The sequence below is a fragment of the Cyprinus carpio genome, chromosome B22 (genome assembly GCF_018340385.1).
Source record: "Cyprinus carpio isolate SPL01 chromosome B22, ASM1834038v1, whole genome shotgun sequence".
NCBI lineage: Eukaryota > Metazoa > Chordata > Actinopteri > Cypriniformes > Cyprinidae > Cyprinus > Cyprinus carpio.
In genome coordinates, this window is record NC_056618.1 from 8,104,904 (window position 1) to 8,119,027 (window position 14,124).

A 14,124-nucleotide genomic window follows, 5' to 3' on the forward strand; every position below is an offset into this window, starting at 1 on the left:
TTCATTTTGTTTAATACATTTCTCAAATTTACCTGTTTTGTGTTGTCCTGTTCTCTGCTGACCTTTTACTATTTCAGGCTCCGTAGTCGTACCTAGAGTTTCTGATATTAGCCCAGCTTTAATTCCTTACTACTTAAATTAGTTATCAGTTACATTAACCTGAGACACAGGTTACAAATGTTTTTTTGGAAAGCAGCTGGCAAACTCTGAGTAAGGAACAGCTTACACCCACTTTTAAAAAAAAAAAAAACTCAGTGGTGTCCAATCTTAAATTCTGCTTACTTATCACTGTCTTTTGTCAGTTTTGTTTTGTTTCACAGACGATTGACTTACTACAGTTGAGATTCAGTAAATCCTCTAAAATGGGGCCTATTATTGATATCAGTGCGCCCATACTCACACTGTCAGTCCAAATCTGATTATATGTATATCCGACTGGAATCTGAGCGAAATGATTGGTTGTCTATTTGCTTTGCAAGAATTTAATACCTTCACTAGTTTAGTTTGACCAGTTCATTTATTACAGTGCTTGCTGTGGTGTCTCTGCATGTCTGCATCACTGCATCACCCGACAGTGAAAGAAGGGAGGACACCTCATAAACCACAGACAGTCAAACTGTAAATTATTAAATAAAAGCAATATTTAAAAAAAAAACATGCAATCGCAATAAATACATTTTTCACCATTTTGAATGGGCCATTTTTAGTAGGGGTCTATGAAAATATTTTGGTCCTGCTATCCAAGAATTGCAGTCAGTTGCTGCATCCTAACTTTCAGCCTGTCAATCTTAAATAGTATTAAAAATTAAAATTAGTGCGTCCCAAAACATAATACATTATTACAATAACTTACCTTTACACTTGCCTTTTTAACTTTATTGTAAACTTTTTTTATTGGATTGAATTTAAATTTCTTATATTTCTTTTATTGGGTTAGACTAGAACTGCACACATGTGGCCTATATCTATTAAACAGCCATACAGTCATCTAGTGGTTAAACTATTGCATATGAATATTAGTTTTTCAGGTTGAGTTTTTTTTTTTTTTTTATTTTAGCAGACTGTATCGGGTGGAAGTTGTGCTGTTGTTAGAGAGATGTGATTTTCTGCTTTGAGTACTAGAGAGCAATGTTGTGCTTGTGTTACGTTTATCAAAGAATCAATCAGAGCTTATTGTGTGTGATACTGTAATCCAATATGCAATGCACTTATTATCCAGTTTAATTTCTTCAAAAAGAATAAAACAAGAACAGTAAATAACAGACAATGACATGACAGCACACCTAATGGGTGTGATTAACATTTAATAATAAATATTAGGTTTATTTCCATATGATGAACAAAAAATAGAACATTTTAGTTGAGTTTCAGGGTGCTATGCTACTGATGAACCACTGAATTAAAGCAGACACATTAACACCAAAAGATATGATACAAAGAGTGAAGACAGAACAGACATACTGCAGAAAATAAATGTGAATAAAGCCAAAAGTGAGTGAGGTATTGTCCCATATGTACTCTGGCATCAGTTCCAGTATATACAGCATATGATCATCGTTTTTTGGGGACATTTTGATACACAGCATCTGCCTTTGATTTCTGCAAGGAAACACAAACAATAAACCCAGAACCAGCAGTTTACAACCATTTCAAAATAATAAGAGTGATTATTTCACAATATAACTTTATAGAATCAAGCACAAGAGCAGATGCTAACACAGAGTGGCTAGAGGAAATCATACATCCATTCACATGACTTTTTAAACAGAATGATCATCAAGCACGCACAGTTGTGAGGGGTTGAAATAAGAAGGAAGCTGTCAGATTTCAAGCAGAGAAACAGTAAAAGGTTCTTTTTTCTCCAATAGCATCAGCTACTAATGTGACATCTCATTCCCTCACTTCAGCTAACCAAAGATACGTCAGTATGCTAAAATTTACACTAAGGTGCAATTAGTACACATTCATGAAAATAAGGTAAAACATGCTTCAAGCTGTTCCCTGTAGGTAATAATGATCAAGGCTGACCATCTACGTCTGTTCTCTGTCTGTTTGATGTAATTGCACACACAACTTCAAACAGCGAGCTTCAGTCAGACTCACTGGAGCAACTTCTTGCATCTCAAATCATGAATAGTCGTACCGGTTTTTGAGATTTTGATGAATCAGCTCTGTCTTCCTCTCGTGTCTTAACTGCAGTAACTGTAATAAAGACATGTTAAAACAACAGAGCTTGAAATCTTGTATAGAAATCTGTATATCTGATCCAAATGCATTAGTCAATATTTGTAGGTAAAAGTTGAATTCTTTACCAGTTTTTCTACATTTCCTGCAGATGCAGCACATCACGACTGCAGCAACAATCAACAGAGATCCAGCAGCGGTGATCAACACTATAAGAGCAACTGAGGCAGGAAGATGAGAAGGACACATTCATTAGCGTTACTGAATGGGTACATAAATACATATATCAACGCTGACATACCTGGGTGTGTGTGACAGAGTTGACTGATGTCCAGATGTGTGGTCTGGTTGCTGATGGGATTGTTGATCACACAGATGTAGCTGTTTTTATCCTGATATTCCACCTCCAGAGGTAGAGAGAGACTGATGCTGAGATCAGACACACTGATGCTGGACAATAAACTGTTTCCTTTGTACCAGGAGAGAGTCACATGACTCACATTCACCACTGAACACACCAATGAACAATATGATGATGATGATGATGATGATGATGATGATGATGAAAGATTTTGTGAATAATCTCTGGTAATGTTAGGAGTGGGTAGATGACCTGTTTAGACAAAATAATTAGTAGTACAAGTGTTTTCATAAAAAATCTCCTTTTTAATATAAAATGTGTTACATTTCTGCTTTTAAAATTCTCCAAAAAAATGACTTTCATTAAGAGACTTTAGCAGGATGTTTTTTTCAGTCCCACTCCCACGCAAACATTGATGTTTTGTCCCACTCCCATCGCAAAAGCCTGCATAAAAGTAGCCTATATAGATTTTTTTCAGTACATCCATTCACATGAAATGGTAAGTTGTCATGAGTCCGGATCTGGTGTTTCTCCCTCTCACCACCAGAGGGTGCCATTTCCAATTCTCCCGGACTCATTTACCTTTTCTCCACACATCTGTTCACCCACTTACACACACACCTGGTGCCCATTGTCAAGGACTATATATTCTCCACTCTCACACCACTCTGTCTGGCTGGATTAATTGTTAATCGTTGATCTTGCATGTGCATTTCAAGTCTTACTGGTATTCCGGGGTGTATGCGTGTTGTCTTGTTTGAGCTGGAATCATTCCTGATATTGTTTTGTTTTGCCTTGTTGGCCTTTTTGTTTCTGTTTATGAAAAAAGTGCTTCCCTGCATTTGGACCCAGACCCTGTTTCTTCCACGGCGCTCTTTACCGTGCCATGACAGAATTCTGCCAGCAAACATGGGTCCAGTAGGGAGGTTCCTCGATGTCCGCCAGGGAGATCGGAGCATAGAGGATTATGCCTGGGACTTCGTGGGGGCGGCTCGGTTGTCAGCTGCAGAAAGGACCTGCCTAATGGTCTGTTTCTGGGGAGGCCTAGCCGAGCCCTTCACGTCCCTTATGCCATTCTGGCACCCCGAGGAGATGCTGGAGGACTATATCAACCTGGCCCTGCAGTTGAGAAACTCAGCCGTCAGGGTGGGGGTGCCTACCCAGGATGTTCCCTGCGAGGCAGCAGGGCACGCTTTTGGCCTTCATGAAGCGGCGGAGACCGCTGATATCCCCTGTGAGGCCGAGCCCGCTGATATTCCCTGTCGGCTTTCACGAAGTGGCGGGCTTTTCACAAGTGGCGGCGGTTGCCGCTCACGAGTCCCCCCGGGCGGCGGTTGCCGCTCACGAGTCCCCCCGAGGCGGCGGTGGCCGCTCACGAGTCCCCCCGAGGCGGCAGTGGCCGCTCACGAGTCCCCCCGAGGCGGCGGTGGCTGCTCACGAGTCCCCCCGAGGTGGCGGTGGCCGCTCACGAGTCCCCCCGAGGTGGCGGTGGCCGCTCACGTGTCCTCCCGAGGCAGTGGGGTCCACTCACCAGGTTCCCGAGGCTGCGGGGTCTGCCATTGCCTGTTCCAAGGGGGCAGCTCCACACACATCGCTGTGGTGGCCGCTGGGTCTGTCCTGGGTTCCTATTCCTTCGGCTCTGCCTCAGTCCCCAGGTCCCCCTACAGCACACGGACCTGGACCCCCGTCCCTCCCCTGCTCTGCCCCCGCACGGCCGTTTCCCTGGTTGGACGCTCTGGAACATCTGGAATCCGTTCCTTAGAGGAGGGGTCCTGTCATGAGTCTGGACCCAGTGTTTCTCCCTCTCACCACCAGAGGGCGCCATTTCCAATTCTCCCAGACTCATTTACCTTTACTCCACACACCTGTTCACCCACTTACACACACACCTGGTGCCCATTGTCAAGGACTATATATTCTCCACTCTCACACCACTCTGGCTGGCTGGATTAATTGTTAATCGTTGATCCTGCATGTGAATTTCAAGTCTTACTGGTATTCCGGGGTGTATGTGTGTTGTCTTGTTTAAGCTGGAATCGTTTCTGATATTGTTTTGTTTTGCCTTGTTGGCCTTTTTGTTTCTGTTTATTAAAAGTGCTTCCCTGCATTTGGACCCAGACCCTGTTTCTTCCACGGCGCTCTTTACCGTGCCGTGACAGTAAGTACTGTAACCTGTTAAGTGCTTGTTAAATTCCACAACATCCCAGCATAAACTGTCCCGATTAAATATTTGTTATTAAAGCATCAACATTCACAAACCACTGTTATTTTTAACAGAAAGCATATGGGCTGCTGCATGCATGGTTTGGCATAGCAGAATGTGAGCAAAGAGTGCTTACTTTCTAATCACTAAAAAGCTGACATCTCAGTTCATCGCAATCTCACAAAGCTGTTATACTGTAACACAATGAATATATGCACAATGAATCTTTTATTATGTCCACACTTAGGGTTGCCACCTTCAGCAAGGCAAAATAAGGGACACCCATTCAACTATTAGCTCATAGCTCAACAATAAACCATGAGAAAACATGCTCCAGTATGTAAACTTTCAAAAAAACATATTAATATTGTTGTTTTAAATTTGATTATTTAGAATTATTCATTATTATTAGTCTTTTTTGTCAGTTCTTCAGCTGTTACCTGGATGGGAATTTTTGGGTATGGTTCACCCAAAGATGAAAATTATGTGGTAATTTACCCAGGCTGTTCTAAACCTATATAAAGTTATTTCTTCTGTTGAACACAAAAGAAGATACTTTGAATAATGTGGGTAACTAAACAGCTGCTGGTTCTCAGTAACTTCCACAGTAGAGAAAAATACTATCAGAGTCATTGGGGAACAGAAACTATTTGGATACTCACATTCTTAAAAGTATCTTCTTTTATGTTCAACAGAAGAAAGAAATTATTACAGGTTTGGAACAACTCATGGGTGTGTAAGCGATAACAACATTTTCATTTTAAGGTGAACTATCCCTTTAAGTCAGACAGTCCACCGTAAACGACTGAAATGCCTCTCTGCAAACTGCGCGTTCATCAATAGGTACAGGACAGACCCATGGGTAACTTTCCCATTCAGCCCTACATCTGGAGAGTCTTGTGTTCAGAGGACTAACGTGAGCTCCTCGATGTTTTAAACCGCGCAGGTTTGTTTACCGCGTGCTGCGCTCGTGTGAAAGGGCTTTAACGGCGCGTGTTCTGGAGACTCCATCGCTATGGAAATAAAGACACCAAAATCACACGCAAATGAGCTTCTCTAATACTTCTTATGAAACTGATTTCATTATAATTGCTATTAGTATTATAAACAGTGCAAAATACTTATTTGTTTATTCAAATATGTGTTGCCCTTTGTAAAATACGGGACAAATCGCGTCCCGTATTGATCTGATACGGGACTCATCATTTTACCTTTAGGTGCCAACCCTAGGTCCACACTTTGTGTATTTTACTGAGAAGATTTGTGAGCATGCAAATTTTAGCACTACCCAAGGACTTCATTTTGAAAAAGTGGATTCTAAGTTAAACATCTCTGATTGCCCATTGCTTTCCAGAAATCAACAGATATGTCTGTGATTGGCTACATAGCTCAATGCTGCAAACATGTTATAAATAGAAACTCTGCCCATGCTTGTGCCTGTTAATCTTTTTATTATTATTATTTTATATTAGTTATTCCTGTAGCTTTTGTGCAATAGATGAATAGCAATTGTTTATTCGTGTTTAGATATTTATATTTTGCAAATCATTTTAATCTCCCGCATCCCGCTGGACACGACTGTCTACCTGCACTCGCCCATCAAGTGTTGTCCCGCACCGCACTCTGTTGCAGCAGTCCCATGGGAGTGCAGGTCTCTACTTTCATTATAAGCTCTTAACCATAAACTCAGTTTCTTGGGGAAAAAAAGGAATCATATTTTTATTTGTAAGCAACTTATTCCACAAGTTGTTCTCCTTGTTGATTAATTAAAATTTAATAGCACATGACGTTGCTAAAAAGAATAGTATATTGTATTTTTGGTGTAATGCATGTGTTTATAATGTGGTTTAAAAAAAAAAAAAAAAACAAGAAAAAAAACATTATTTTCCAAAGCTCATTGTACTGAAAGCGAGGTGTGCTCTGATTGGCCAGATATCCAGTGCATTGCGATTGGCTGAATTCCTCAAGCGTGTGACAGAAATTTTATACCCCTTACCATACTATGATGCTGTGTGTCCCGGCATGACAAGACAAAACCAATAAAACCCATTACAAATGAAGCATTTGTTTCATCCAGTGGGCACATAATAAACTGAATATGATGACTTATACTGTCTTTTTACACGTTACGTATCGTGCCGTGTAAACATAAAACCATGTCTGCATTTGTGATCTGAGAAACGACAAACAACAAACGCTACTCTACACTGCTCAAAACTCGTATTTGAATCATCAGTGTCAAATTCTTTAAATATGTAAACCTACTTACAGTCTGTGAGTCAGAAGCACCAGAAGTGTTTTTTTTTGTGCACAGCCTCCTCAGGATCAAGAAACAGTCCTCCATAAAATATGCAGCACACATCTGAATATTTGGGTTGAACTGTTCTGGAACTGTGTTGTAAATACAACTTAACCACTGATTTATAGTTCTGTCCTCTTTTGGAAGACCAAACAACGCACCATCTCAACAACATGGCAGCGGCTGCGGCAACAGCGAGAATAAAAGTTATGCCTTCTTTCTTTGCGTTAACATCTGGGTGGCGTTATGCAAATCTTCCCACATAGTGACGTAGAGACGTGGGGGCGTGTTTAAATGAGGCATTCTAAGAATTTTCGTAAAAAACATAAATTTTCAAAAGAAAATCTATTTGTATTCAACACTACAGATCTTCTTTAGCCTGCATATGGATCCCATGCATCAAGAGCTTGTAAAACTCCAAAGAGAAAGTTAAACTTGAAATAGTATCATATGACCCCTTTAATGCCAATCTGCTCAGGTTTTATGACATAATAGTATGCCTAAACACCACCTCCGCAGAAGAAGATCAATGCCTGTGTCACGGAGACGAACCCCGTGATTCCCTCTGCTGGCCAGCAGAGGGCACCCTCACCTGAATACTGACACACGCATCCATCCATTCATTTACACTGACTACACTACATTTCCCACAAGCCCTGTCCTTGGACTCTAATCACCGTCACAGGTGCTCTTCATCAGGACTTGGGTATAAAAGCTGGACTATCACAGGAGTTCAACGCGAAGTCTTGATTTGCTGTGTCTGTCATTTCTGAGCGTTACTACCCGTGTTTTGTTTTCCTGTTACCGACCCTGTTTGATCTCCTTTACGTACCTTTGCTGCCTACCTACCGACCCTTGCTTGTTTACTGGATTTTGATTCTCTATTCTCCCTACGTTGCTGATATTGCTGGTATTGACCATTGCCTGTACAACTACGAGTTTCTGCAATAAAGCCTGCATATGGATCCCATGTCGAGTTTTCTGGATCATTACAGAAGACTTCGCCAACACGAGATCCAGTGGCTTATGAAGGTCTTCATACCACCATGGCGGCCCAAGCCAGTCAGATCGCTGCTAACCAGTTTCAGCTGAATCGACTGACATCTATCACAGAGGAACTCGTCAGAGCCGTTCAGAGTCTCCATACAGCTCCCGCGGCCACACCAACGCCGGAAGCGTCCACCATTACCCACGCTGCAGGGAGGCCGTCCCAGGTTAATCCTCGTCTCGCTTTCCCGGAGAAATTCAATGGTGACGCCAGCAAGTGTAAGGGATTTCTATTACAATGCTCATTGTTTGTTGAACAGCAACCCACGCTGTATACTACTGATACTGGGAAGATCGCCTTTGTTTGTTCACTGCTGACTGAGAAAGCACTGGAATGGATTACTGCTGTAAGGGGCTCCGATGGTTCTGCATTCTCTTCCTTTCAGGACTTCCTACAACAGTTCAGAGCAGTATTCGAATCACCCTAAGGAGGGTAAAGGAGCCGGAGATCGCTTATTGGAACTATCTCAAGGCAGAATGACGGCGGCTGAGTATGCTCTACGATTTCGCACACTGGCGGCACAAACCAACTGGGTGAACGACACGCTAAAGGTACTCTTTCGCAGGGGTCTGAACTATGATCTTCAAGCTGAGCTAGCATGCAGAGACGAGGGCAGAGATCTTAATAGCTTCACTGAACTTACAATTACCATTGACAATCTGCAACGTGCCCGGCGATCCAGTCCTCGCCGCACTGACCACCCAGGTTTCAGGCCGTCTCATGAATCTATTGAACCCATGCATGTTAATACTTACCATCTGTCTGTTGAGGAGAGAGATCGACACATCTCAAATAGACTATGCATGTACTGTGGCTTACCTGGCCAACAACGTAACAACTGCCCTACTCGTGCATCTACCTCCTCACAATGCTCGGTGAGTACTCCTCTCACTTCCCTGTGTGATACACAGTGTGTGTAATCATTCCAGTTGAATTGTGGATAAACGACAAACAGATCATTACCTCTGCTTTACTCGATTCTGGGGCTGCTGGCAATTTCATTTCCGAGGAGTTTGCCAAGAAATATGACATTCGACTGATTTCATGCTCTACCTCTCTCTCAGTGGGACCAAAAATAGATTGTCGACCACTGGGTTCTGGATCCATCACTCACCTCACTCGCAAACTAGTGATGGCAGCTGAATTACTTCACAAGGAGAGGATTCAATTCTACATTCTCCCCACATCTCACACTCCCGTGATTCTTGGGTTACCCTGGCTGCGTCTGCATAATCCACAGATTTCCTGGAGAGAGGGCCAAGTTGTGAAATGGAGCACTCATTGTCAACAGAACTGTCTTTCTCTGGTCAAACCCATCCCTGTCTGTTCCGTGTCACTCTCTCCAGCACGAGAGTCCATTCTCGATCTTCCAGAGGAATATGCTGATCTTATGGAGGCTTTAAGTAAGGAGCAAGCTTACACCTTACCTCCTCACCGTAAATATGACTGTGCAATCGATCTTCTGCCAGGGCATTCTCCCCCAAAGGGTCGCATCTTCCCATTGTCTCAGCCTGAGTCCGAAGCCATGAAGGATTACATCAATGAAGAACTCCAGAAAGGTTTCATCAGACCGTCCACATCTCCTGCTTCATCCGGGTTCTTTTTCGTAAAGAAGAAGGATGGTGGTCTTCGTCCATGCATTGATTATCGTGGACTAAACGAAATGACTGTGAAATTCCGTTGGTTCCTTCAGCCCTAGAACAGCTTCGCACTGCCCAGTACTACACCAAGCTGGATCTAAGGTGCGCATACAATCTCATTCGTATTAGAGAGGGAGATGAATGGAAGACCGCCCTCTCCACAACCACTGGACACTATGAATATCTTGTGATGCCGTTCGGACTGGTCAATAGTCCATCTGTGTTTCAGTCATTTATTAACGAGGTCTTCGGAGACATGCTTAACATATCTGTGATCGTGTATATTGATGACATACTGATCTACTCCACGCATCCAACACAGGTATCGGCGCTATCCTGTCACAACGTCCAGACCCCGCCGCTACACTTCATCCCTGTGCATTTTATTCAAGGAAACTCAACTCAGCGGAACGCAATTACAGTGTCGGGGACCGGGAACTCCTTGCCATGAAGGCAGCCTTCGAGGAGTGGAGGCACTAGCTAGAGGGAGCTACGCACCCGTTTACAGTACTAACAGATCACAAGAACCTGGAATACTTACGCACCGCCAAACGCCTTAATCCTCGCCATGCGAGATGCTCCTTGTTCTTCACTCGATTCGACTTCTCAGTAACTTATCGACCCGGCTCCAAGAACACTAAGGCGGATGCTCTCTCCCGTCAATTCGAGGAGGAGGATATTCCCATAGATCCAGAACCCATTCTGCCGTTTCATGTAGTAGTTGGCCCCATTCAATGGGACATCATGACTCTGCTTCAACAATATAGGGAGCAGAACGAGACCCCAGTGGCCTGCCCAGTCTACAGAATCTTCGTCCCTGAACATCTTCGTGATCAGGTCATCAGTCAAGTTCACTGCCATCCATCATCCGGTCACCCAGGTATCACAGCCACCATTAATCAGCTGGAGAACCGGTTCTGGTGGGAATCACTACACAAGGACACAGCCAACTACATACAGCAATGAAATAACTGTATCATTAACAAATCATCCAAGCAATCTCCCGCTGGTCTCCTTCAACCACTCCCCATTCCACAACGACCCTGGTCTCACATTGCCATAGACTTTATTACGGATCTTCCCAATTCCCAAGGCCACACTACCATACTTACCATCATAGATCGATTCTCCAAGGCTTGTAGACTCATTCCACTACCCAAACTACCTACAGCTCTCCAGACTGCAGAACACCTCTGCAATTGGGTCTTTCGATTATATGGACTACCTGAAGACACTGTGTCAGACCGAGGACCTCAATTCACCTCTCAATTATGGTCAGCCTTCTTCCAAGCCCTGAACGTCAATGTCAGCCTCACCTCTGGTTATCATCCCCAGGCAAACGGACAAGTGGAGAGGCTCAACCAAGAACTGAACCAGCTTCCTCAGAACCTACTGCAATCAGAATCAGGACGATTGGGCTCGATACTTACTATGGGCAGAATATGCGCAAAACTCCCTTCTCAAACCCTCAACTGGTCTGACTCCCTTTAAATGTATACTGGGGTTCCAACCACCGATGTTCCCATGGTCAGGGGATCCAACGGACGTACCGGCTGTGAACGATTGGATGGCACGCAGTGAAGAGGTTTGGAATCGGGCTCATGTTCACCTTCAACACGCTGTTCGAAGGCAAAAGGAGCAAGCGGACCGCAGAAAGCGCCCAGGTCCCAACTACCAGCGGGGTCAATGGGTGTGGCTATCAACACGGGATCTCCGTCTCCGGCTTCCTTGCCGCAAACTGAGTCCAAGGTACGTGGGTCCATTCCAAATCACTAGACAGATAACCCCAGTTTCCTTCCGGCTGTCACTTCCTAACACATATCGTATTTCTCCTACCTTTCATGTATCCCTGCTCAAGCCAGCTGCTGGTCCCAGAGACGAGGGAGAGGGGAGGTCCCGTGCACAGGCGAGGAGGCTTACCAAGTCCAGGAGTTACTCGATTCCAGACGTCGGGGAAGAATCCTACAGTATCTGGTCGACTGGGAGGGGTACGGTCCAGAGGAATGCTCTTGGGTAAATTCTGAAGATATTCTAGACCCCAATCTTATCGGTGAATTTCATCGCTTACATCCTGAAAGACTGACCCCGTGGTAGACCCCGACGTCGTTTGCCTCCTCGCGCCAGGAGTCGCTCGCGGGGGGGGGGGCTCTGTCACAGCAGAGGGCACCCTCACCTGAATACTGACATACACGCATCCATCCATTCATTTACACTGACTACATTTCCCACAAGCCCCGTCCTTGGACTCTAATCACCGTCACAGGTGCTCTTCATCAGGACTTGGGTATAAAAGCTGGACTATCACAGGAGTTCAACGCGAAGTCTTGATTTGCTGTGTCTGTCATTTCTGAGCATTACTACCCGTGTTTGTTTTCCTGCTACCGACCCTGTTTGATCTCCTTTACGTACCTTTGCTGCCTACCTACCGACCCTTGCTTGTTTACTGGATTTTGATTCTCTGTTCTCCCTACGTTGCTGATATTGCTGGTATTGACCATTGCCTGTACAACTAGGTGTTTCTGCAATAAAGCCTGCATATGGATCCCATGTCGAGTTCTGGATCATTACAGCCTGCTTTACTTTTTTTATTTTTTTATTTCATTGCCTGTTTCTACATCACTGCCTGTTTAGCCCCACCACCCATTCACAAATGTAGTAGATAAATGAAGAGAGAGGCAAACTCAGGTCTATGCAGAAACCAAATGATAAAAATGGCTCTGAATACAAAAGCTGTGCAGTGCCAAGTTGTGGAAAAACACATCTTTGTATTGCCTTCCTTCTGATCCCAGCGTTAGGAAAGAGTGCATGAACTTTAGTTCCAGACCGTTTCATTAAGAACACTGTCCTTTGTTCTCTTCATTACCATGTATTCGATTACAAACAAGGCAAAATCACACAAAACAATTTCATAAAAATTTAAACAAAAAGACTGATGCTATTGGATCCAAAAGTAATGTCACATCACACAAGTGTGAGTAACTGTTTTTATTTACGTGCTCACTATAGCTTTGTCTGTTATTACAGATCATTTGATATGAACTATTTATGCGTCCATCTGTAAAGGATGTAAGACGACTGTGAGCCAATCATAGCAGTGGGTGATGAGCGGATCAAAACAGAACAGAAAATATCCCATTACTTTAAAATTATGATGTTTTTGATTTAAACATCTTGATAACATTATAAGCGGACCTCTGAGAACAGTCCAAAAATAATATAGTATTAATTAATTAATTATTAAGAAAACAAGAATATGTGAATTTCATTTCTACTCACCATAGACAGAAACACTGAATGTTTTTGATGACCATTTTGCACCAATTATCTGTAGCTGATAATGTCCAGCTTGTTGAGTTGTGATGTCTGTGATGGTCAGAGATCCAGTTTGATTATCCAGCTTCAGTCTGTCTCTGAATCTTCCATCAGGACCATCAGATATGGAAAAGATTTTCTTATGTCTGTTGATTTTAGCTATGAGAATATGGTCAGCTCCAAATTTCCATAGTATATTGTCGTCGTCTTGTATTTCAGTAACATCCATGAATAAAAGGACAGAATTTCCCTCTATCACTGACACTGACTGTATTTCATCTGTCAGAGCAACAAAAACACCTTTCAGGAGAAACAAAACAGGTTTTAGACAGGTTAAGGCTTCTGATGGTTTGTAAAGCATGAAATCAACTGCAGTTTGAACCAATTTTGACCAATGATTTTACGTTACTTTTGTTGTTATTCATGATCATTTTAAGAGTTAGCTGGGCAGGATTTCCATGTGTATGGTAATAATCCTTGATGTTAATATATTTAAAAATCAAACTGCTTGAGATATGAAAGTGGCTCAATGGAGGATTCACTTCCTGTGGTTGTTTTTTTTTTCGTTATAGACATTTATTCTCCATGACTTTTAACATTTAATACTTTTCATGACTTTTCCAGGCATTAAAAAAAATAATCAAAGATCTCACAATATCTTAGTTGTCTGATCTGATCTGAGATAAAAGCAAAGTGAAAATAGTCTAATCTGATAAGTAGCAGTAGTTTGTTACTCATTTCTGAAACATGATATATTAAGCATTAATAACTTACTTATCAGACGGCACCAGCACAACCAGAACAAAACAAACATTTGAAACATTTTCTTCAGTTGTTCAGTGTCTGATCTAAGAAGACCATCTGTTGAAACACTCCTCCCACAACAGGTTTTGAAGCCCCTACTTCACTTGCACATTCTCTGTGTGTGTGTTATACAGTTACATATACATGCTCTTCTGTCCTGTAGACTACTTATAGACTTGAACTCTTCCTGACAGTGAAAAACAATCTTGATCTGTATCATGTAACTTTGAAAATGTCTGAAAATTATAGTTGTTTGATTATATTAATTATTAC

The 14,124-nt window shown here is 42.7% G+C and overlaps 2 long non-coding RNA genes across 2 annotated transcripts; both read right to left on the minus strand.

Moving 5' to 3' along the window:
• Positions 1 to 1,254: 1,254 nt before the first annotated feature.
• Positions 1,255 to 2,542, minus strand: LOC109051556. Its single transcript, XR_002011392.2, has 4 exons — positions 2,486 to 2,542; positions 2,313 to 2,405; positions 2,144 to 2,202; positions 1,255 to 1,599 (listed from the first exon to the last, which is right to left on the minus strand). It is a non-coding gene; the product is annotated as an uncharacterized LOC109051556 (long non-coding RNA).
• A 105-nt stretch (positions 2,543 to 2,647) lies between these two features.
• Positions 2,648 to 13,920, minus strand: LOC122141573. Its single transcript, XR_006157934.1, has 3 exons — positions 13,822 to 13,920; positions 13,012 to 13,347; positions 2,648 to 2,797 (listed from the first exon to the last, which is right to left on the minus strand). It is a non-coding gene; the product is annotated as an uncharacterized LOC122141573 (long non-coding RNA).
• Positions 13,921 to 14,124: the final 204 nt, after the last annotated feature.